Consider the following 23,924-nt stretch of genomic DNA (forward strand, 5'->3'; position numbering starts at 1 on the left):
GAATTATAGAAAATTAACATCATGCAATTCCCGTTCTAGTGTGAATCTTCTAAGATAAAAGCAAAAGTGTGTGTGTGTGTGTGTGTGTGTGTGTGTGTGTGTGTGTGTGTGTGTAGTTCCATCTCTAGGCATGTTTGTATATACAGAGAATGAGGAGAGGGAAAGAAAGTGTGAGAAGAAGCCGGGTGTACAGGCACATTTGAAAATAAAAGCATGGAAGGATCCTCACTTTCTATAAAATAAGGTACATGTGTTACTAATGATATTTCCATTTTGGGACTCAATTTTTTGTTTATTGTCACAGCAATGTGTGTTCTTCAAAGCAAATATTTTTAAATGTGTAATAACTTAGCACTTGATTTATGAGTTTGTTCTTGAGATACCCTGGAAAGTTCCACACTATCTTAATATTATAGAAGCTCTGCTGCAACATATGGTCCTTCTCAAATTAAGGAGACACAAATGTTCATGGAAACATTTGGTTTGATTTTAACTTTCAGTTGAAGTTTTCTAAACAACCTTCCTTCAGGTGCCAGCACACAAAAGTATGGGTTTGAATACAAGAAGCTGATGTGTCTGGCCTGAGTATATCATGCCAAGTCACTTGGATACCCGTTTGGGTCATCCAAAAACACTTATGTGGCAACTCAAGTATCAATACTGATTGTTAGGTATAATACGAAGCATAGTTAATTTTCTTGGGTCTTTTTAGTATGGTTTATGTTTTTAATATACTTTGATTAAAAGATGCTTTCATCTTACTATTTGGGGAATACACATCAAAAGAGTAGTAAAATTTATAATGAAAAACAACTCAACACTTTACCAATCATACCCTATATTTAATCATTTAAATATTTAAGAATATTAATTCTTAAAGCTTATTAATAGTTCGGCTTTAAGAATTACACTCTGACTTCCCACATCACCCACAGAAATTCTTCATTTTATGTTCATGTATTACAAATTGGGATTTTACAATATTACATATTTAAAACCATATTTTAATAACTTCTTTATATAAGAGTATGTAGATCAATTACGTATTTACAGGTACATTTTCGTCAGGTCTCTGGCACCAAAATTGAGCTTTTGATGCCAGCATACCATTTATAACTGTATGTAAAAAACAAATGTAGGGGCCGTGGCTCAGGCGGTTAGAGCTCCGTGCTCCTAACTCCAAAGGCTGCCAGTTCAATTCCCACTATGGGTCAGTGGGCTCTCAACCACTAGGTTGCCAGTTCAATTCCTCGAGTCCCGCAAGGGATGGTGGGCTATGCCCCCTGTAACTAGCAATGGCAACTGGACCTGGAGCTGAGCTGCGCCCTCCACAACTAAGACTGAAAGGACAACAACTTGACTTGGAAAAAAGTCCTGGAAGTACACACTGTTCCCCAATAAAGTCCTGTTCCCCTTCCCCAATAAAATCTTAAAAAAAACAAATGTAAATGGCTTCCAATAGCTTTTGATTCTTTAAATATGTCCTCTGATGAAAACATTTTATAAATGATTTGAAATAACTTTATTCCTACGTTCATTAACCAGGTGACACTGACAGTTTCAATTCTGCCGGTCCTAAAAACAGTCATTACTAAGTTTTTTCACGTTCAGCTTCCTGGCCCAACCCTGGGATCTGCCTTAACCCTCTGTCCCTGAGGGAGCCCTGGGCATCCTATGCTTCCTGCAATACAGCCTTGTTTTCCAATCCCTTTGGTGGCCATGATATACTTAAGTGAGTTCTTGTGTCCCTTTTCTGCAACTTATATTCTTTTATTTAATTATCAAACATGATTATCAATATATCAAACATGATAATTATCAAACACTGAGTGCCCAATTTCCCCTGTGCGAGACATTGTAAATAAATAAACATCGCTGGCCTCAAAGAGTAGAGAATCTAGTAGAGGCTCGACACTTAAACAGCAAGAATTCGAGAAGTCCCTGCTTTGACCAGCGTTCAAGGCTAACCCCTGACACTCAGTGCAGTCCAGGTTTAGTCTCTCTCTCCAGGACTTGAGTCTCAGCTGCTGGTTTGGATTCTGCTTCAAAAGAGAAAGAACACAAGAGTGCTAATCCTGCCATCTGCTTAACCAGCATCTGGTGACAGCGGTGCCAATCACGGACAACAGCCTAGACTGCGAGAAGCTGACCCACCGCCCTGATGGTGCAACCACCTCATATTTAGGTTAGTTCTGATCTTTGATGCCTACTCCCCCTTTCTCCACTGACCTGCCCCTGAGGGCAAATGGTTTTGACAGGGAAAGCATGTAGATTCCTGGAGAATGGAAGATCATGAAATCACCAACTCTAAAAGTCTACGAGCTGCTGATTTTCACGAACCATGAAGTTCCCTCTGAAAACAATGCATTATTTTAAAAAAAAACATACACCTTCCTATTAATATTAATAAAAGTCATTTACTGGAGTAGCTCTTTAATTTATATCATTTACTGCTCACAATAATCCAAGACAATTGGTACTATTATTCGCTTCATATATAAAGAACCCTAGAGGGGTTATGTAACTGGTCCAATGTCACAGTTTGTAAGCAATAGGGCTGAAATTCCAATTCTTGGAAGCCTTACTTCTAGTTTTCCTAAAACACTAAGCTATGCTACTTTTCTCGTCAGCACACGCGACATTGTGACTTACTCACCATAAAAGGTATGGGCAGGGATGAAAGGCAGCGTCAAAGAGAGCATGAGTTTTACTTTGTGGCTCCTGTTGCTGCTGCTGCCTGTGGAAAGTGTGTATGTGTATACGTGTTCTTGTTTTGTTTTGTTTCCCTGTCACACAGACTTGGGTCTGAATTCTGACTCAACCACTTTCCAGTTGTGTGACCTTGAGAAAATTACATAACAACATCAACAATCTATTGGCTATTTTCTATATGCTAGCCACTCTGCTGACTGCTTGGCATACCCTGCTTCATTAAGTTAAATTAAGTCTTCATAAAAACCCTAACAAGAGATAATATTATTAATATTTTAGAGCAGGTGGGACCATGATTGAGTGAGAATAGTAAGTAATAACCTTTCCAAGGTCAAATAGCCACTGAGTAAACAGCAGTAGCCCAGACTAAGGTGGGAAGTGGTTAGACAGAAGCACCAGGATGGCACCGGCACAATAAAAGGGTTAGGACTGAATTTGGGGACTAGCACTCACTGCCAGTGGTTATAACTAATAAGGACCTTCCAGGATGTACACTGGAGACATACATCCTGGGTTTGAATCTGTATGTCCAGCTGTCATGTCTTGGGCAGGTTATTCAACTTTCTCAGTCTCAGTTTCTTCATTTGTTAAAGGTAAAATAATACCACTATAGACCTCAAGGTGTTTTTTGTGAAGAACAAATGACATAATTATTATAATGGGACTGGAGACAATGGGTAACAAATAAATCATAATTAACTACAGACAATTTTAATTTTGAATAATTCTGATTCAGCAAGCTTTTATTTCCATACATCAAAATGAATAAATAGGAATATTTTATTTTTCAAGTGTAAAACGCCTCTAAAGTATCAAAAATGTCGGTATCTGGGCTCTTCCCCAGATGTGTCCTCTCTTAGTTGTTCGTACCAAGTGCAGATCTGTTCTTTTATTTCTTTCCTACATGGATATGTCTAATAAGGCTAGCAACTTTGATTTATTTGTTACAACAAAGGAAATATATCATCAAAGGATTACACTTGATATTTCTCAACATCTACAGTAAATATTCTGCCCAGACCCCACCAGCCTGGACAGCTCTCACACTCTCCAACAAGGGACAAGGGATAAATGGGACTGGTGAGCTATGAGTCTTACGAGTTGAGTGATGGCAGAAGTGCTCAGGGATCATAATGACTGGGGTTAAAACCTTATTTTGAAAATGAGAGCTAGCATAAGACTTTTAAGATTTTCTATGAATAAGTACTTCACATTTTTTCTGAAATAAGTGTTGTAAATTCTCCAACTATTTTTCTAATTAAACTTCCTAAAAAGAGAATTCAGAGGTTACATTCTTAGTTTTTGCACACAGTTTTCTTCTAGGTCCCTCTTGGGTCTTGAGTCAATCTTGGATGTCATGCAAAAGGACTGGATTTCAATTATATCTCCCAAGGAATCACATTAAAAAATTGTTGAGTATGGTCCTATTTAATTATGGTAGGTATCCCATACAGTCAGGGAGAATGTGGAGTTTGAAGTAATATTTCTAAGGCAGGTAACCAGAAAGCATTTAATTAATAAATATATCAAATTATTTCATGCAAATATAATGAACATTCTTTCCACTTTCATGATATCACAAATAAACGGATATTTTTAAAGATGCAAGCTAAGGAATTTTTCAAGTTTGAAACAGCGGTAGAAAATTTTCTAAGTTTGCTTAGAAACAGAAAATAAATGTCCTATATTTGCACATAAGTCTAATTTTTCAATTTGAAGAATTTACTATTTCAGATAATTGCCTAATTTACAGGATCAAAAACTGAAATAAATGGCAAGTCAGGAGTTCTATGCCCTCTTCCAATACAAATATTTTAATGGTTGTTCCACAGTACTTTTCAAAATTCTAGTATAATGAAAGACACACTAAACAGGGCAGGAATAAAAAATAATTCTAAAGGCCTTTATGAAGCTACGTTGCACAAGTGAGCCCATGTTTATCAGCCATGCTTAGATATACTTGATACTGAAGAAAATCTCTTCAACGCCTTGAATCCATTCATTGCTCTGCAGATATTGGCAAGATGGCCCCTCAAACATATTGCAATTTCAATAAACAGCACTGCACAGAGACAAGGGCAGTGGATCAGAATTCAGTGAAATTCTGGTCTTGGCTCTAGGCTTCAGAAATTGTAAATTATCAGTCCTCTGTTTCCTTACCTGTAAAAGGGTCATACTATTATTTATTCAGTAGATTTTCTGTTCAACTAGTTGCTAAGATCTCTATGGCACCACTATTTTTTTATATCATGTACCTTTTCTGTACGCCCTAAAAAGTAATCATGAAACTCTAAATATTACTGTATTGTATCCTTCTCTTGTGAAGTTACTTTGTCCATAAAATATTAAGTACAAGAAATACCACTAATTCACTGTTCTGTTTAAAAATATTTTAAGTTATTTTAAAGTTTTAATTTTATAAATGTCCGTAAGTTCAATCTATCACTCTATCTTAATATTTAATTAAATCATTTAAAATTGTGTGTGTGTGTGTGTGTGTGTGTGTGTGTGTGTGTGTGTACTGTTTAATCTTTTGTCCCTGGAAACGTAAGAATTCTAGATAAATGAAAAAGGGAAAATGCACTGCATAGGCCAACTTGAGAATAACACAAACTCCTCACTTGAGACTGTGCCATACATTTTCAAAAACTGTAAACTCATTATGAATGTTAAGAATCAAAGCATTAAAATTTCCCTTTTCCATTTTTAGGTATGAAACCTATTATCCAATTTAATGCACTAGAACGACGTCAAAACATCCCGTTTACTTATACTTTGACGTTTAGAGGAAATAAAACTTAGATATTTTCAAGTGTAAATCAAACACTTTGCTGAGCACCTTTTAGTTTTAAAAATAAGCATCTTAAATAAGCAGTATCAAAGACAAATCTTACTTTTCATTTCGTACAGCTATTAGTAAACGTTCTTCTTTTCCATCCTTAAAAGCTGTTACTTTTTCAATAGTTACTGAAATGCAAGTGTTTCAGTGTGACAACAAGCTAATAGCCTTGATTTCAACTATAGGGAATCAATTACAAGATTCAGTCCATTGAAAGGAAAACCAAGGGGAAGAAAGAAGACACGAATGGACAGTAAGGCTGCCAAAGATCTCATATCAGAAGAGGTGTCTTAGTAGCACTTCACAGATTAATGCCTACGAATGGAGGCAGGGGAAAGAATAAAGGGTGATAAGTATGTAACTGTTCACAGAAGCTAACATGCTGAAGACATGATTTGTGCTGTTCATTCCCAGTGACTGCTGATCTTTCCTACCCCTCCCCCCTCCCCCACATATATCTTTCAGCCACGTTACTTACACCCATATGGAGTGATTTTTTTTTCCCCAAAAAAATAGGACAAGGGAATAATCCACTTAAAAAAACAACAAAAAACTGAAAATAAAGCCCCCAAAGAAAAGAGACTGCTCCGTTTAGAATACTAAGCAGTAATGTTTGACAAAGGACAATAACGTATCCTAGCACTACCAAGATCTGAGCTGTTCTCCCTACTCCTTTTGAATTAATTAAGGGTTTAGGAATTTAAGAATTTGAAGATATACTCATTTAATGTTTCTGTTTTAAACATTAACGTAGAGGTAAATAAAACACAGGCATCTGGAGAAACACATCATTTCTATTTTGTTTTTCACTGTTTTAATTCTCCACAACATTTCTCTTACTCGAGACACAATGTGGATTGTGAAGGAGAGAAAAAGTGCTTCACAGATTCCAACGCGACTTGGTCTACATTAACTCCATGGCTATAGGGATTTTTAGCTTCTAAAACAGCTTCCTAGAGAAATCAGAATCTTACCTTTACATATCTTCTGGAGAAGTTTCTTGGTGCTTTGGAAATTCCTGAGGTCTATGTCAAACGGCCATTCTCTTGCTCCCAAGGTCTTAGGGGCTTGGAGAAATCCCAACACCTGCTGCTACCACTGAGTGTCGAGGCCAGGAAAGCTCCAGGGTTTTAACAGCAGGGTCACTGAGCCACAGCCAAAGCTCGGGAAGCCTTAACGACTGAAAGCAAGTGTAGAAGGCAACGTGGGACCCAGCACTGGGCTCAATTGTAGCAGCAGGGGGAGGAATGTCCCGGCCGTCACAGGGTTCAGAGGCAGCCATCAGGGAACCCAAGGCTCTGGCAATGAGCAGGGCCAAGGGAGTGGACACAGGGCCACACAGCAGGAGACCCTGGGGGAAGGGGAACAACTAGCACAGAGCTCAGGTAGCGCTTGAAAAGAATCGCCAAAATCCCCCGACAGAACACAAGAAGCAATGGCGAAATGCAACAAAATACATGGAGATAGGCCATTCTAGCATCCCATGAGACAGCCAAAAACACAGTTGAGGGGGGATATGGAGCTCTAGTTCTAGAAAGAAAAGTAAGGAAGACATATTATAGTATGCCTACTGTACCAGAGGTTAAAAAAATCTAACACATTTCATAAAATTCCTAAATCCTGCCATTATAACATTTATAGTAAGATAAGGAAACTTACAAATATAAAAAATCACAGGGTACTGATCCACCAGGCAACAGAGATTAAAAAGCAAAGTTGTCCATTATTGGAGGAGAAAATGTAAAGAGAGAAGGTTAAAGTCGGTTGATTATTAAATTGAGAAAGAATTAAAATTGCTTTTTAAATATGTACAATACATGTGTTATCAAATACACCACTTTCTATTATGATTAAATGAGGGAGACTGAAGGAATTCAATGAGATAAGAGAAGAATATGAAGAAAGAGAAGCCAAGTGGACAAAGAGTATTCAGAGATCAGAAGAGGGAGAGAGAGAAGAAAAGGGAAAAAGAAAAGAAGAGGAAGGAAAATGTGATCAAATTAGTAGGTTTTTAATCTTTATAATGCTACTATAAACTACTCACTAAGATTCTCCTGACTGGGCTTCGTAATGTTGTATTTTCCATGGAAATGCTTATAGCTTGTTAACCACTATTCATAACTGCTCAAAAGCCCTCAGGAACTCATCTTCAGGGGTCTACTGAATACTAAATACTAAACAGCTACAGGAGACAGACCCTAAGACAATTTTAAGGAGCCAGATACAATCAAGTCAGAGACTAAATATAAACTCTGACAGAACTGCAATAATCTCTAATATGTATCAAAATAAAAACAATCAGACTCGATTAGGAACTGTCACTTTTTCAAGATAGAAACAAATTAACCAGTATTTTATATTTGTTTTAGAGTTACATAAGAAACTCTACTGCCTCATAGCAGTTATGTGTAAGTAATTCTTGATTTCAGGTATTTACTTACGGACTTTTAAAATCCAAGTTAACGAAAACAGTAATAAACAACCTATTTTACTAGGTGTCCGATAGCTCAAATAATCTTGTGTTGGAAAAGGTTGATTTCCATCCCTCACCTCATATATATATATCACATATATTCAATATATAGAATATATATGATACATTCTATCATACATTATATATATTATAATCTTAAAAACATGTACAATAAAAGCAGTTCTTGCTTGGGCAAACTCACTTATGTCCAGTAAATCTAGTAAGTGAGACATTTTTATAAAATAAAATAACCCTTGTACTACAAAATAGTAAGTACTGCCTAGGCAGCTGCTATTTTAAATTTGAGAGAACTGAGATTTTATAAGGGAAGAAGATGAGGAATCTGAATTTCCCTTTAAAAATACTTTCATTATACAAACAGTGCCTAAGTTTAAATGTTTTGAACCAATTTTTAGAAATATAACCTTGTCAATATGATAGGTTTGGATAGAATAATATTGAGTGAGACCTTATGGTGAAACCAAATTGAAGTGGATTTTTTTAGCGTAATAGTCTGACTTCAAATAAAATATTTAAAAAATCAATTTCTTTTTTCACCTATGTTCTCAACCTCACTCATGAAAATCAGTTTTAACAATCTAAACAACAAAAACTGAAACAAAACAACGTGGAGACAAGAAAGTGAATAAATAGCTCCAATGTGAAACGGTAGAGTCCAATGATTTATAAAGCTCTTATATGGTGTGTCAGGATTATTTTCAGTGGAAATAGAGTAATTGGTACTGGCTTTTTAAAAATAAACATTATATTGCTACTAAATTATCTTACTAAACTAATGAAACCAGATAATCTAAACCAATGCTTCCCTGTTACTAAGCATCACAAGTGGAGAAATTTTTGAGAAATATATTCAATTACATCCCTGCATCCCTGTTGCTAGTTAGCCTAGCAACATAGTATGTGCTCAGTAAGTATTAACTGGCTGAATGGTGGTGCCACATGTGAAAAGGCACTCCTCAAAAAGTGTGTGTCTGTGTGTGTGTGTGTGTGTGTGTGTGTGTGTGTGTGTGTGTGTTCGGGGTGCAGGAACGGGGTGGTGGTCAAATTTCTTAAAAGTTAAAGTTAAAAGGTGAATTCCTGCATGACTTGTCAGAGCCTTTATTATGCTACTATACATTCCTAAACTTAACTGTCTACCTTTTTTTAAAATGAAATACCTATTAATCATAGCTTAATTATGCTAGGAAAATTTGGCCCACACTTCTGTGGCAAACTTAATATTTCTTCCTATCTCTTCCAATCTTTTAACAAAAGGCACGTGTAAACTACTGACTGGCACATATTCATGTCTGTTGAAAATTGTAAGGTGGAAGGAATATATATGTATTTCAAATCACATAGTAGACCTTGTCAAACATGGCCTCTGCTTTGGGGAAAGAATATTTTAGAGTGAGAAAAATTGAGATGGCTCATTCAAATTATTCAGTTTATCAACACAGAAACTTGCTCAAGGAAATACCTTGTATTGGTACATAAATACATTAGCAATGAAATTCTTTATGGCAATGTGCAAGATCTATCCTGTGCAACTATATGACCAATATAACCAATAGCTTATGAATTTGCTTACACAATTATCTTGAATTGAAAAGAATATTCTGGCAAGAATTAAATTATGCATATTAAGTAATTTCTTAATTTAAAAGGCTATACTGTTGTGGAAAAAAAAGGAGGTGCTCACTTAGAATTGGAAGGAGGAATAATTGCTTTCAAATACTAGAAAGTCTTTTTTTTTTTAAATCACCATGGGTCAAGTGAAAAACAAGAGTAAAGATGAAACAGTGACAGAAATTACATGGGAAACTGCTCCATACACTGAGGTTAACTAAGAAATTTCAAGGTTAGAATTTTCAAGGAGGAAAGCTGGGAACAAATATAAATTTTATTTATGGAACGTATATACAGGATCACAGATCAGGACACCCGTGTTCAAATTATGATTCCTCTCTAAAACAATATCTGACGTTCAGGTTATCAGAGGCCATTTTCCCACGGATGCCACCTCAGTGCTTGAGAGAGCAGGCCTACCCAAGAGATATCAGTAAACTGGCTCCCCATGTGCCTTATTCACTCACCAGCTTCCATTAGCCAACTCCACGCTTTATCTTCAATAGATAAGATACGGTTTCTTCTTGCCATGGTGCCATGAAAAGGATCCAGAAGGTTCCCCTTAAACAACATTTCCTGAGTGACTGCTGCAGCACCAAGAGTAAAGGATATGCCAGGTCAGCCACTTTTCCTTCCCAGTAATATTAGCAGCAGCAGCAGCAGCAGAAGCTGGAGCAGACCATTTAGACCCAGCTCCTTGCAGGATGCTAGCTAGCCAAGCATTCTGTTTGCTCTACACCTACACAGAGTTTACCCGTATGTTTGCACCTTTCCCACAAAGTGTCAAAACTGGTGTTTTCCTGTGATCATGCTTAAAACCTGCTCCCAAATAAGGTGATAAATATACAGTTACTATGAGAATTGTAAGGTTCTACTTCCATGGAAAACATGTTCCCAAAGGTTTACTTTATTATAAGGAAGACTTGATGAATCCTTTTTAAATTTTCATTCACCCTTCCCACTCCTAATAAGCAAGTGGATTGCCCTAAAATTTCCTGTTAATGAAGGAAAGGATGTCACCATATAAAATAAATACCATCATGCAATTTTGGTCATTTCTTTCCTAATATTCTATCTGCCTTCCTGGCATTGAATCACTTTTTGCAAATGCTAATGTTTTCATAATCTTTATAACACTGCCAGCAGATGGGGAAATATCAGGTCTTATGATCTTTATTTTACAGAAGGAGCAATGACTTCTTAGCTTCTATGTTCTATTCCCATTTTGATGTTGTTGATGAGTTTGCTTTTCTTTCCAGTGGTGTCAGCTTACTGAGTGACAGAATATGGCTGGACAACAGAGTTAGGCAGGTAACATCATTAACAAAGCATTTACTGTATGTAAATAATTTATCCAGAGCTAAAATCTTATAGATCTAAAAAGGATCGAGAGATTTTTTTTTTTAATTTCAATAGGATAAGTGAAAAACAAATTCTTTTCCTAATAAATAAATACACAGATTCTTAGTATATGATTCTCGTGTATCAATGTTCTCTTCATCACAAAGACGTAAGAGCAATAGCTGATACACTGAATACTCATGAAGTTCCAGGAACTGTTGTCAGTGCTTCACATGTGTTATCCCATTTAATCTTCACAGCAACTACGGATCAGATATTATTACTGCTCTATTCTGCAAATAAGGAAACTGAGACTCAGTCAGATTACACCACATGTTTCAAGTCACAGAGCTCAAAAGTGATCTGCACCCAGATTGTGCAGTTCTAGAACTGGAGCTCTTAAACATTTCACTAAAACTGTAACATTAGTTTTGGTTTTCCTTTATTTGTGTGTTGCAAGTTTACCTTTAACAAGGTGGACATCAGAAAATGCGGACATAAAAATTAAGATATGATAATAGCTAATATATGGTACTTATTGTGTGCCCTGAAATTCCATACGTCCTTTACGTGCATTAATTTATTTCAGATTCATAAAAACCAAATCAGGTAGGTTGGCTCCCACTTAGTGGGGTATATCTGAGGAATAAGAGGCATACAGAGGTAAGTAAATTGCCAAAGGTCAAATAACTAGTAAGTAGCAAATGTAAGCTTTGGATTCAGGGAATGCAGCTCCTCAGGCTATGGTTTTAAGGCCACTCCTAATGCCTCTTGAAAGCTGATGGCCAGTTAGACTCTTAAAGAAAGGGAATAAGGAATGTCAGGGAGGATCAGACCCCTGATGGGAGGAAGCTCTGTTTGCCCTGCCTCTTTTAAAAAACTTAGTACCCATTTCTCTTAAGGATGCTTACTCATTTAAGGAATTAATAAATGTTTTATGTGATTCTCCGATTTGGAAAAAGTCAAGGACAAATTCACTTTTCGCATTTTTTCCCCAAGTGTACCACATATTCAGAGGCACTAACAGTAACATTTCTATCATCACAGTGTCTGTAGGTCATTCTGTTTCGGGGGATTACCATTACTGGCATTCGTATTTTATATATATTATTGGCGAGTACATTTAATCATGTGGAGGGTCAAGATACTAATTGTGAGATTGAAGGAAGTTTCCGAAATTCAAGGATCATCCCTTGAAATAGGGGCTGACCCAACCGTGGACCAAGAGACATCCTTGAATATTCAGCAGCTGAAATGACCTTCCTTGAATTCATTCTTGAGGACACAAAGCCATCTGAGTAATCTCCAACAGCTCAAATCAAGCTTGTAGGGCCTCAAATGTAAGACTGAGAAACCACTGTGGAGCACTGAAACCAATCTATCGCTTTAACTTGGCAGCAAGCCTCCCAGTCTACATTAATTTGGGTGAGCTTCAGCTTTTTTGGCTTTAACCAACTAGAAAGGAACACAAGAAACCATAAAAACTTCAGGGGGAAAAAAAAGTTACGGTAAAGGTGGCTACCCTCTGTTAGAATTTAGCCACAAACTATAAGAAATGCAGCCCTTTCGTGGCATTTCACAAGAAGAATAAATGTAGATGCCCATGTGGCGTAGCTTGAGGTGACACATTCGTCTATTTATTCTCAATTATTTTTACTATCAAAAGTTTCCATAGAAGGAAGATGTCAACTCTTTACCTATTTCCAAGCCACTATCTTTCTCTCTGCAGAATTCTTGAGTAGTGGTATTATACACTGTACCCACATAATCTTGAGTTGCTCTTTGGCTGACGACGACATTTAAACTTATCTGTTTTCAATGTTTAGCACGGAATTAACACAAAAGTTATTCAAAAATTCTACATACATTTTGACACCTTTTGGGTGAGCAAAACAAAGTGGCCCCATTGTCTTTTACGTAAGGCAGATCATAACAAATGATTTTTATGACCTTAGCAGTATTGAGGGATATACTAGGAGGAGCATGACTCATTTATGCAGTCATACAAATACATATACATAGTTTTCTCTCTGACTGCTCAACTTATCTACTGCAGTTACGATTCTCATTTATGCTGATTTTAATGACAGGACAATTAAAAACATAGAAATGTAAGTTTCTGATCATTCTAACTTTACTTTTAGAAAGATATCAATGAACAGAAGTTATATATGTAGATGAATAAATTAACAGCTTTTTACTCAACTCTTACTGGGTCTACTCTTTTTAATTCCTTGAACTTGGCTTTATCTGGAAAAAAATACATTAATAAGGATCAACTCTAGGCCGTACTTAGGTCCAAAGAGGTGAGGATGCAGTGAGCTCCCCAGCTTCTCCTGGAAACCAAACAATACACTAGTAACCAATTCTGAACTTTACTAAGTCAACCAAATATAAACGGGTGACCTAAAAGTGAAAAGTTCTAAATGTGCATTACAAATTCCTGACTCATCTGGTACTAAAAACTTAATGCTTTAAATAAACCTAAATGCTAGCTAAAGAAAACCTACAAGCAACTCAATATGACTTTAGTGCTTCCAAATCAGGAAAAGGAAGAACTTTCAGTGTTTAAGATAACATTTGTTTTCTGTAGTTTGGAAAATAAATATTTCCTATATAGTTATTCCCAGGGGGATAGTGTGTATGTGTGCGCTGTGTGTGTGTGTGTGTGTGTGTGTGTGTGTGTGTAGGGAAAGGGTGTCTATATTTTTGTGGATAAGGGTGGAGGGGGTAGGGAGGGAGAGACGACGAGAGACGACGAGAGAGAGAGAGAGAGAGAGAGAGAGAGAGAGAGAGAGAGAGAGAGAGATATGAATTGTTTTTAGCAGTATTTGGTGTTCATGTAAACTGCTTATTTTGTGCTGCAGTTAGAATTTATCTTAGCTAGTTAACTGCACATGAGCCATGAAAGTTTTGCAATTTATCATATAATCAACAGGATGCACTTATCTGACTGTATATAGCATTTCTATTAATTCAATGATATAGAATGATGTATTCCACATAGATACATAAAATAATAGAAGTCTTGGGTCTTTAAATTAGATAAATTTGATACCTTTATTTCAATATACGTATTTTCTGCATTTAAATAATAGCATACTTTTTCCTGATTATCTTTGTATGAGTAGATTTTGTCTTGATGTCGTGCTTATATAACCCCAGAGATATCTACTTTATTTAAAATACATTTAATATGATTGTTTACTGGAGTTATAAAAGGATGGCCAAGAGAAGTAATAGTTTGATATTTGTCAAGTATGGATACATACGTAACCTATCAAATGACATTTTAAGATATCAAGGCTTCTAGTAAGAGCTTCTACTCCAATTGTCCATCTTCTCATGTGTTGGTTGGAAATACATCTTATAAGCCTGTCTTTCATATCTTGATGCAGGATTGTAACTTAAAAAGACAAAATGCCACTGCCATGTCTGGTATACGCTTATATCTACCAGTTCATTAAATTCTCATTATACAACTTTGAGGCAGGTATATTATTATCCCCATGTGATAAAGAGAACACTCAGAGAGGTTGGAAAATGTGTCCAGCAAAATCTTTTCCATAAATGCCCCTAATACTTCGGGTAGAAAGTAGGGGTTGATGGGATTCTACCAAAACACACACACACACACACACACACACACACACACACACACACACACCACACCCCTTTACTTTCGTTTTCTGTTAGAGACTGCTGCATACTTTCATATTATATATAACGAGTTACAATTTATATTTTCAAGAATTTATAGAAGTAATTCAAAATATTTGGAAACTGCTACTCCTTCAGTTGTCAGATAAGTAAATGTATAAGTGAAAATTATTTCAAACCAAATAGCATACATATTTTAAGATGTCCAGAACACTTATTTAATCCAACACTTGAACATAGTAGAACACTAGCTTATTTTAAAAGAAATACATTTTCTTCATGCACATCTGACACTACTGGCTGATAAGCCAACTCAGTTCAGCTAAGGAATAAACATCTTTCTTTTATTTTTACAGTATTCTCTTCATCCCGAACAGAAAAAAAAAAAAAATCCCCATTTTTGTTTTTGTTTGTTGTTACTACAAACTTTATATTTTATAATTAAATGTGATCAGCATTAGTCCTTTTTTAAAGCCCAGTTTCACTCCTAAATGAGCTCATATCGGTCTTTTAGCACTGGCACTTCCAGGTCTACCTTCCTGTTTAAAATATTTCTTCCCCCGCTCCCCACCTTTTTTTTTATTCCCTCCAGAAATGACTAATCTTCCTGTTATTCTACTCTGTCAGTTTTTCCCCTGGTATTCTTTTCATGTTGCATAACATTTACTTTTCACCAACTCCTTTCAGAATTTTACCACTGTGTCGTTAATGCTAGCCTTCCATTCTCAACAGGTTAAAACAGTCAATATTTATGTATTAGCAACCTTTCTCATCAATTTGTGTGTCCAGATTAAGCTTTTTCCTCAAGTCAAAAAATGCAACCATTATTTCAATTGGCAGAACATAAATATACATTTGTTATCTTCAAAGTTAAATTCAGTCTAATCCTCCGTTACCAGATACCATAATTAAAGGACTTTGCTTTTGTCTCTTTTCAAATTTACTAATAAGCCACTACTAGCAAAGCAAACATAACACCATTTCTAAAAATCTCTTGCTTCCCAGCATGACTCCATAGCATCATAAAACATGTGGACATACACTTATAAGCAGAATGTAAAATTTTTCCTTCTAATTTTCAATTGCAAAAAAATCATTTTAATTTTATGTGAAGAATTTGCCTTCTACCATAATCTCAAATAATCATAACATTTCTCTCATACTAGTTGAACATGAGTAAAAGGGTAGAGTTTCTATTCTAGAAAAAACACATGAGAAGAGTTTTAGAATTAACTATAAAGATTATTTAAATAATATAACTTAAAATGTATAACATACTACCACATGCCTAATAAAACAATATAAATTATAACCTCAGATTTAAAAAGGACATTTTTTTGGTGAATTCAATATCATGTCATGTTCACTACTCCCACAGAATCCTTTAAAGAAAGGGGTGTTTTGCTAGTCCCATTTATACTGGCTATTCATACAAGAAGATGTTTCCAAGGTTTTAGAAATTGTACATGTTCTAAAATTCAAAAACACTTTTAAAAGTCCCAACAAAACACACTTTAATTACAGGAGATACAGACATCCATAAAACGTCACCCCCACTTCCTGAAAACAAGTCCAATTAAATTCAAATATTTGCTTATGTTAAAATAGCACAGGATCTTATCATTTACTTTTAGTCCTGGGGGATCCCCATTATTCCATCTTCTTATTTCTTCAAGTAAGAACTTCCTTGTTTGTCACATACAGTGCTCTATATAAAGACAATTCATTTTTCTTTGGGTCAGCAGGAACAACTTAATTTTCAAATCCCCTTATTGTCCCTATTTTAGACACTAGGGCTACAGACTCTAAAATAAGCTAAAAATGTTATTAGTTAAAATGTATACTATAGGACCCCACATATTATAGTAACCCAAAACAGATTCATATGCAGGTTTGTTTTTTAATCGTATCACATTACGAGTAGAAAACAAACCCAAACAATGTATTCTATAGAAAAGCAGAGCACATGTCTAGATCCCCAGCAGCTACATAGTGCTTGCCAAAGAAAAAGATGTTCAATAAATATCTCCTGAGTGAATAAATTACATCATACAGAGGTAAGTTTCTGGTAAAAAATAAAGGAGGCAAAGGGGATTTCTTGGAATCATGGGAAGCAATGTTATCAAAATGCATTAATCAAAAAAAAAGAAAGATTTGGAGAAATACATCAAAGAATTTCCCCAAGGGAAACTTTGTAAAAATTTGTTAGAATACTTTGAATATAGCTATTATTATATTTCTGTCTTATATTAGAAGTCAATGTGTGATTCTGAAAATGTATGAAATCATGCAGTTTTTCCATCTTTCTGATATAAACTGTATGGTGGAATTGCCAATCCATTACTAAGGAAAAGTTCTGTATAGAAAAATTCCAGGTATTAAATGCAGCAGGAATGAAAGATATATTTAAAATCCCTTAAAACAAATCATGGAGCTATGAAATGATCAACAATGGAGTGAAAGCACTGGGTCCAGTGCAGACAGAGAACTTTACTGGGGTTGGCTCAGGCTTTGCTGAACAGATTTCAGCATCACTAACGTGGGGACAAATGAAGCCATTCCCCCCTGGTGTGATGTAATCAGAAGTACACGGCACCATGGAGCAAGTATTATTACCAAATAATAATAAGTAACATTAAATGAACTCAATTAGATCTTTAATTTCTAGTCTACAGAAAATAAGAGTGACAGAAGAAAGACTTAAATGACAGGATAGGTAAGTAATTAGCTAAATATAGAATCTCAGACCTTGTTGAGAACAATGACCTGAATTATTCTATAAATAAAGGCATGGGGTGGGGGAGGGAGCAGGAATTATCATAGATTAAAAGAATCTTAAAAGATATAAAATCCAAATAAAATGTGTAAATCTTGTTTAGACACTCATCTGAGTAATCCACATGTAAAAAAGATATTGCTGTGACAACTGGGAAAAACTGAACAGAAAGTGGGTTTTAAGTGATATAAAGTATTATTGTCAATTTTAATAGATTTGGAATTAGAGTTACATTTAAAACATGTTTTTATCTGTTGGAGATACATACAGCAAAATTTACAGGTAAAATAAGGTGTTTGAGATTTGTTTTGAAAAGCATTCGGGATTTGTTTTAAAATACATGTGGATGGTAGTAAGTGAAACAAGATAGGCAAACTGTTGACTGATGTACCTGGATACATGCACACAACATGCTAATGGATACATACACAGAGGTTGTTAAAATGTTTTCCTAATTTTTTGTGTTTGAAAATTGCCACAATAATGTTTAAAAGCTATTAAAAAAAAAAGACAGAAAAGGAGAATATCTAGAAGAACTTGCTCTTATATTTCTGACCCAGAATTACAAAACCTGGTTGACAAACTGAGCTTTGCTGCTTAAATTTGAGCTGACTGATCTAACTCAATTCATTCACACCTATGAACATAAATGTCTACATCTGTAACAGGGAACTGACTTACCGACTTCCCCAAATCACACATATGTGAAAATGAATTACAAACTTTAAAAAAATATATCTAAAACTATACATAACGTTATTAAAATGTTTTCTTGTTCACCTTCACATCACATGTGTATGTATTATCTCCTCAGCTAAGTAATAGGTCTCTATGAAAAAAGCTGATGTCTTATTCCTTCAGCCAACAACCATTCAACATATATTTCTAGCGGGTCTACTGTTTGTCAAGCACTTCACTACCTGGTAAGAATTCAAAGGTAGTAGGTCACAGGCCATGCACTCCAATCCAGAGAGGGAGGGAGATACATAATTATGATTCACGTGCCAAGGCAGTTACAGAGACATGAACTGGTTATATGACAAGAGGCAGGACGAGGGCATGGCCAGGACTAGGGTGAGGAGAAGCTTCCGAGTAGAGGCAATGTCTCAATTAAATCTAGATATGAAAAAAGTTTGCAAAACTCAGGGGAAAAAAAAATGTTCTAAGCAGTGAGACAGAAAGAACAAAGGATGTTTGGAACAGCAAAAGAGGCAGTCTTCTGCCACAGGGCACTGGGACTAATACTCAATGTTACAGGCATTGGGTCTCAATCAATGACCCATTGGACTCAGCAAAATGATAAGCACTTAGTAAGGGATCAATCAATATCTATTAATTTAGATACAAAGAGATAAGTGGTAGCACTATTTGAGTACTCACTGTGCACCAGGCATTTTGGTAATACACTGAGATAAACCTATTTCTTACTCAACCTCACATCAATCCTTGGATAGATACTATTATTATCTCTGTCTTACGGATAAGAATGCTGAGAGACATGGGGCCAAGTAACTTGCCCAGTCACTCAGGTGGCAAATGGTTTATTGAGTGATGTTCTGAGTGTTTCAAACAATGTGGAAAGAAAATATTTGGAAATAAAATTCTCCATGGCTATTCAACATGGTTGGATGGTTTTAAAAAAGAAGAAGAAGAGATAACTCTGTAAACAATGCTGCTAAGTGTTTCATAAGAGGCCGTCTGGGGAGGGGAGGCCCCTGAGTTTTAGCATTTGCCAATTTCCATGGTGTTAGTACTCCCACCATGGCTCATTTCAAGCTGCCAACATGACATCACTAAACATGGAGTTGAGAAGCGATCTTATGGCAGTCCGCTCCAGTGTACAACTGCCAGCAGCTTTCAACAAGCTGTACAGTAGAGAGTGAAATTAACAGGCTAATTAAATGACCAGGAGGATAATAAGTGAATCAAAACAACAGTGCAACTGTTATTTTTGTTGTTTATAGGACTCTGTATGCAAGTAACAGTTCATTTATATTTGAAATTAATGAACTCCTAAGGAGTATAATGTCATGTATGAAAGGCAATGAGGATAAACAAGTAATTCATAGATTCCTCAAGGAAACATACATTCTCTATGAATCACAGAGTTGACATTAAAAAAAAAATTCTTTCAATGTTATTAATGAACTGTGATTAGTAAGTGATTTCCTGTTAAATTATCCCTCCCTTAGTGGGCACACAAGAGGATTTATTTCTATCTAGAGAAGTTGAAAATGAAAGCACAGTTGAAGGAAACTATTTGATTTGGGTCAGCAACAAACATTACAATCAAAAAAGTAGGGGGAATGTTTTTGCATACCCTGTGCTGTACAAACTACCTATCACATAAAAGGTGTTAAATGATGTTGATCAGAAGGAAAGAGGGGGAAAAGCCAATCATAGAACTAGTTATATATGACTTATTTATATGCAAAGAATATACAGCTAGATGTACATAAAAGGGATTAATTATTAAAATTAGCATATTTACATTATTGCTTTAAAAATATTCCTTTAGGTTATTCATTTAAAAAGTGTGGCATGAAGCTGCATAACTGGATGAATTTTATGTGTATAAAAGGGAGTTGGAATTCTTAATATATTGATCCTATCTCTTTATAAAGTTCCTTTATCATTTAACAATAGCATCCAATGAATAAATATATCTAAATTATAAATAAACTATAAAATCTATTTTTCACATAGAATGCAAATATAAAGCTACAGAGAAGCAACTGATGATTAGCAAAGCAAAAAACAAAAACGATAAATTCTACACAAATTTGTTTAGAGGCTAGGAACCTGAAACCAGTATGTCCCCATTTTTGGCTGGTGTGACAAGTCTGTGGCTGACCTAAAAATGACCCTGGCTCTAACGAATAGACAACCAATTTTGCTACTAGTATTAGTTAAGGGAATCGTGGCTGAAATGGACTCCATAGAACAAATGCAATTCATTAGCACTGTCTTCAACTATTCAATGCATATGCAAAACAAAGGCAAAAGATGCGTTGAGCCTTGTTAGAGTCCATATATGTTGCTTTCTTCTTGTCTCAATAGTAGGTGCCAGGCATCTTTTATTGAGTCAATTTAACTATTGATTTCTACTCATAATGTTTATAAATGGCAGAGAAAAAAACATGTCTCTTTTTCAGTCCACTGCCTTAGGGGAGAAAATTTCACAGACTACGTGACTAAAACTTTTTAAAAAACTCAATCAACAGCACTGTTGCCAGTATATAAAACAACTGAAACAACCAATTTTGCTACTTAACTAAATTGACATTTTTTTCAGCCCAGTCATCAGACTACAGGTGTATATTTTTATCTTTGTGATATCCCAATTAGCTGAGAAGTAGAAATTCTAGTCAAATAATTTAGCATTCTATATACAATGCTATTTTCAGTTCATTGAATGAAAGAGGCCTTTCAAAGAGGTACCCATGTCAATGTTTAATGAAATGTATGGTTTAATTTTGAACTGTAATAACTATAATCAATTTAATAGCTTTTTTTTTAAATCTTGAGTGTGGGGGCAAGGAAGGTTGTGGCATGGATCATGAGCTACTATTTCAGCTGCTATTCCACATTTCATCCCATTTTAAATTCAATAGAGGTAAATTACTATTTATTGGAAGCTTATCATGTATCAGGCCTATGGGAAGGCATTAGAGATTCAAGGATGACTAAGGCACAGTCTATGTTTTTAAAAAACTTCGAAACAGGACGTGAAATTAAAAACCTAACTACAATGTTCTATACTAGGAACGTGGCAGAGTTTTAATGTGTCTCCCCTATAGCTGCATTTTATGTGGCAAAATAACCGAGAAAGTAATGTATGAGTTTTCGTATTTCTGTATTATGGTAATATTACCTGGTTTATTAGAATCATATCTAAAACAGCAATGAATAGGCTTTGGATTAAAGATTAAGAGCTAGTCTTAGGTGCTAACTGATAGGTCCAGGTTAAAATAACAACAAAATTTCAAGCTAATGCAAATATCACTCTCTTCCAGTTAGTCTGAAAGTTGCTATAACTACATGTTGTTTTCAAATTAACATGTCACTGTACAAGTAGGAAGCAAGATTTGAAATGCAGAAATATGGAGTTATTGATATAAAACTCCTTAAAATTTTGATGATGGAGAATTAACAACTCAGCCTCAATCTGATGTCTCTTGAGCATTTTGATTGTTTTCCAACTTGCAAGTTTAGAAAATTAGACTAGCCTCATAATTATCAACAAACAAAATACAGTACAAAGGTCAGTTGTACACTCATCTCTTCTGGGCACTGAATGAAGAAGCAGCAATAAGCACTGCTTCATGCCAAGGGGAGATACTCTATAGAGTCCATATCTTTTTAAGATTATTATCAAGGACTTATGTTCTCTGAAAACACAAGCTGTTGGGAAAAACACATGTCAAATCTAAAACAAAAGATCAGCAGAACTTGTCCTCTAAGTAGATGACATTTACAAATCATGAAGCTCCTTGAAGAGAGCCACTAAGTCTCAACGAGTAGCAAATCTTAATGTTCAAGTAGTGATTGTAGCATTTGTTGCCAGCTACATAATTACTCTACTCTAACCCTTAATGAGCCTGAAGTACTAAAATTTTAATCCCTCCTGATGATCTCATGAAAGTGGATAAATGTAAATTTCTTAATTGCCAGGACTACTGGAATCAACACATAAGCTGGATCATTTTTGACTCTATAATTTTTCAGTTCTTTTTAAAGTAGTTTATATCGTACAACTCCTAAAACAATTGTTGGAGAGAAAAAAATAATGAGCAAGTTAACAAAAGGCAGGGCCCAAGCATTTATACTTTCAGAAGCTTAGACTCTCTTTTCTGCTTCAGGTTGATGATTTGCAACACTGTAAAGTTTTCACACTGGGAAAACAAAACCAATTTTTTTCCCAAAATTAGGGTGTGGAGAAATTTAAGTGTATCAGAGATACATGGATCTCCCTACAAATATCATGTCTTTGTTACTGTTATTAGTTCTATAATAATAATAATAATAATAATAATAATAACAATAATAATAATAATAGTGATTATTGTTGCCTCTGGTTCCCAGAATGTGCCTCTCACAATACACTGATAATGTTGCTATTTTGGTAGAATCATTTCTCCTTCTGCAACCTTTGAAAGGTAAATATTATTCTATGTAAGGGTGATACTTTGCCAAGGAGGCACTCTTATTAACAGTGAGTTAATATTGTTATCAAAATAACTGTATCGTGTTATTGCACCAAGGAAATTTCTTAATCCCCTCTGAGACATGGGCTGTATATCCTGCCATCATACCAGGAAGCCTGACCAGGTCCCTACGTGCTGCCTGCACAAGGTAACACACAACACATGGCACGAGTCCAAATAAAGGCCTGTTCCAGAAATTTACATCAGTAGAACATAAAGAGTCCATTATAATGCCACATCAGTTTAACTGGAGGAATCCTACCATAAATGAAGAGTGCTGGATTTCTTAGAGCAATAGTTTATGAATAGTTGTATGTTGCTACCCAACAAATGTCCCATTACATGGGGGGAAAAAAATCTGTAGAGGTGAATTTAAAAGCACATAAAATCTGCTTACAATTATTGGTCATGGTCAGGAAGAAACATTGCTTTCAATTCAGTAGACACTTAATGAATTCCAAGTATATTCAAAACACCATACATACAGAGGTGATTAATATAAGCTCCCATTCTGAAGCTTATAAACTAGTGGGAAAAAAGAAAAATGCACAAATGAACTGTAAAATCAGGTATAATGTGATTTATTCTGTGATACGTAAAATGGTACAGAAATGTAAAGAAGAAAAGTTACTCATTTCATGAAGTATGTCTTATTTGATAAACATTGTAAAATGAGGGCCTTAGACTCAAGTAAGAACAGAGACAGAACGAAACTCATCTGTCACTAGCAACATAAGCTTGGCTATGGATGCAAAAGTTTAACCAAAAAAAAAAAATTATTCTTTAAGAATCAATTGGCTATATAGAATTTAATATGCAGAATATTGTATATTTTATTATAATTTTAAATTGTGTCCCGTACATCCTTTATATTAGTAAATTTTATAATAAATTTAGGTATATGCATGCATACTTTTTTGAGAGTCTGCTTTTAAATAGCAAAACACTGTAAACCTTTAATGCTGCCAGTAATCAATGAATCAAAATAGTCAAGAAACTTGTTATTCGGCTCATTAGCAAAAAATAGGGGTGACTAGACCTTAATAGCAGTTTTCATCAACCAGGTATGTCAGTGATGCCATTTTCATGAATTTGAAGACAATAAATTCCAGTTTTTGCTATGACCAACGGACTAGTCATATTTAAGAGATACTGGTGATCTCAGGATCTTTATAAATATCAGCCCTAACCTTACCTAGGTGATTCCTTGGCTTCCTAATCTGTAAAACGAATGGATTTCATGACATTATTACTGATGACTCCTCTAACTGCAATCACCAGATTCTA

At 35.3% G+C, this 23,924-nt stretch overlaps 1 protein-coding gene across 33 annotated transcripts in view; it reads right to left on the reverse strand.

The window, feature by feature from the left end:
* The window catches only part of MBNL1 (muscleblind like splicing regulator 1), a 194,536-nt gene that overhangs the window by 99,862 nt on the left and 70,750 nt on the right, over positions 1–23,924 (reverse strand). For 2 of the 33 annotated variants that reach the window (XM_033088587.1, XM_033088635.1), the window contains exon 2: positions 10,121–10,240. The exons of 30 other annotated variants lie outside the window; for them this stretch is intronic. The gene's annotated coding sequence lies outside the window, so the exon portion shown is untranslated. Of the gene's footprint in view, positions 1–6,525; positions 7,082–10,120; positions 10,241–23,924 lie in introns of all 33 variants that reach the window. One more of the 33 variants, XM_033088605.1, reaches the window with a different exon arrangement.

The sequence above is a fragment of the Rhinolophus ferrumequinum genome, chromosome 2 (genome assembly GCF_004115265.2).
Source record: "Rhinolophus ferrumequinum isolate MPI-CBG mRhiFer1 chromosome 2, mRhiFer1_v1.p, whole genome shotgun sequence".
Taxonomy (NCBI): Eukaryota; Metazoa; Chordata; class Mammalia; order Chiroptera; family Rhinolophidae; genus Rhinolophus; species Rhinolophus ferrumequinum.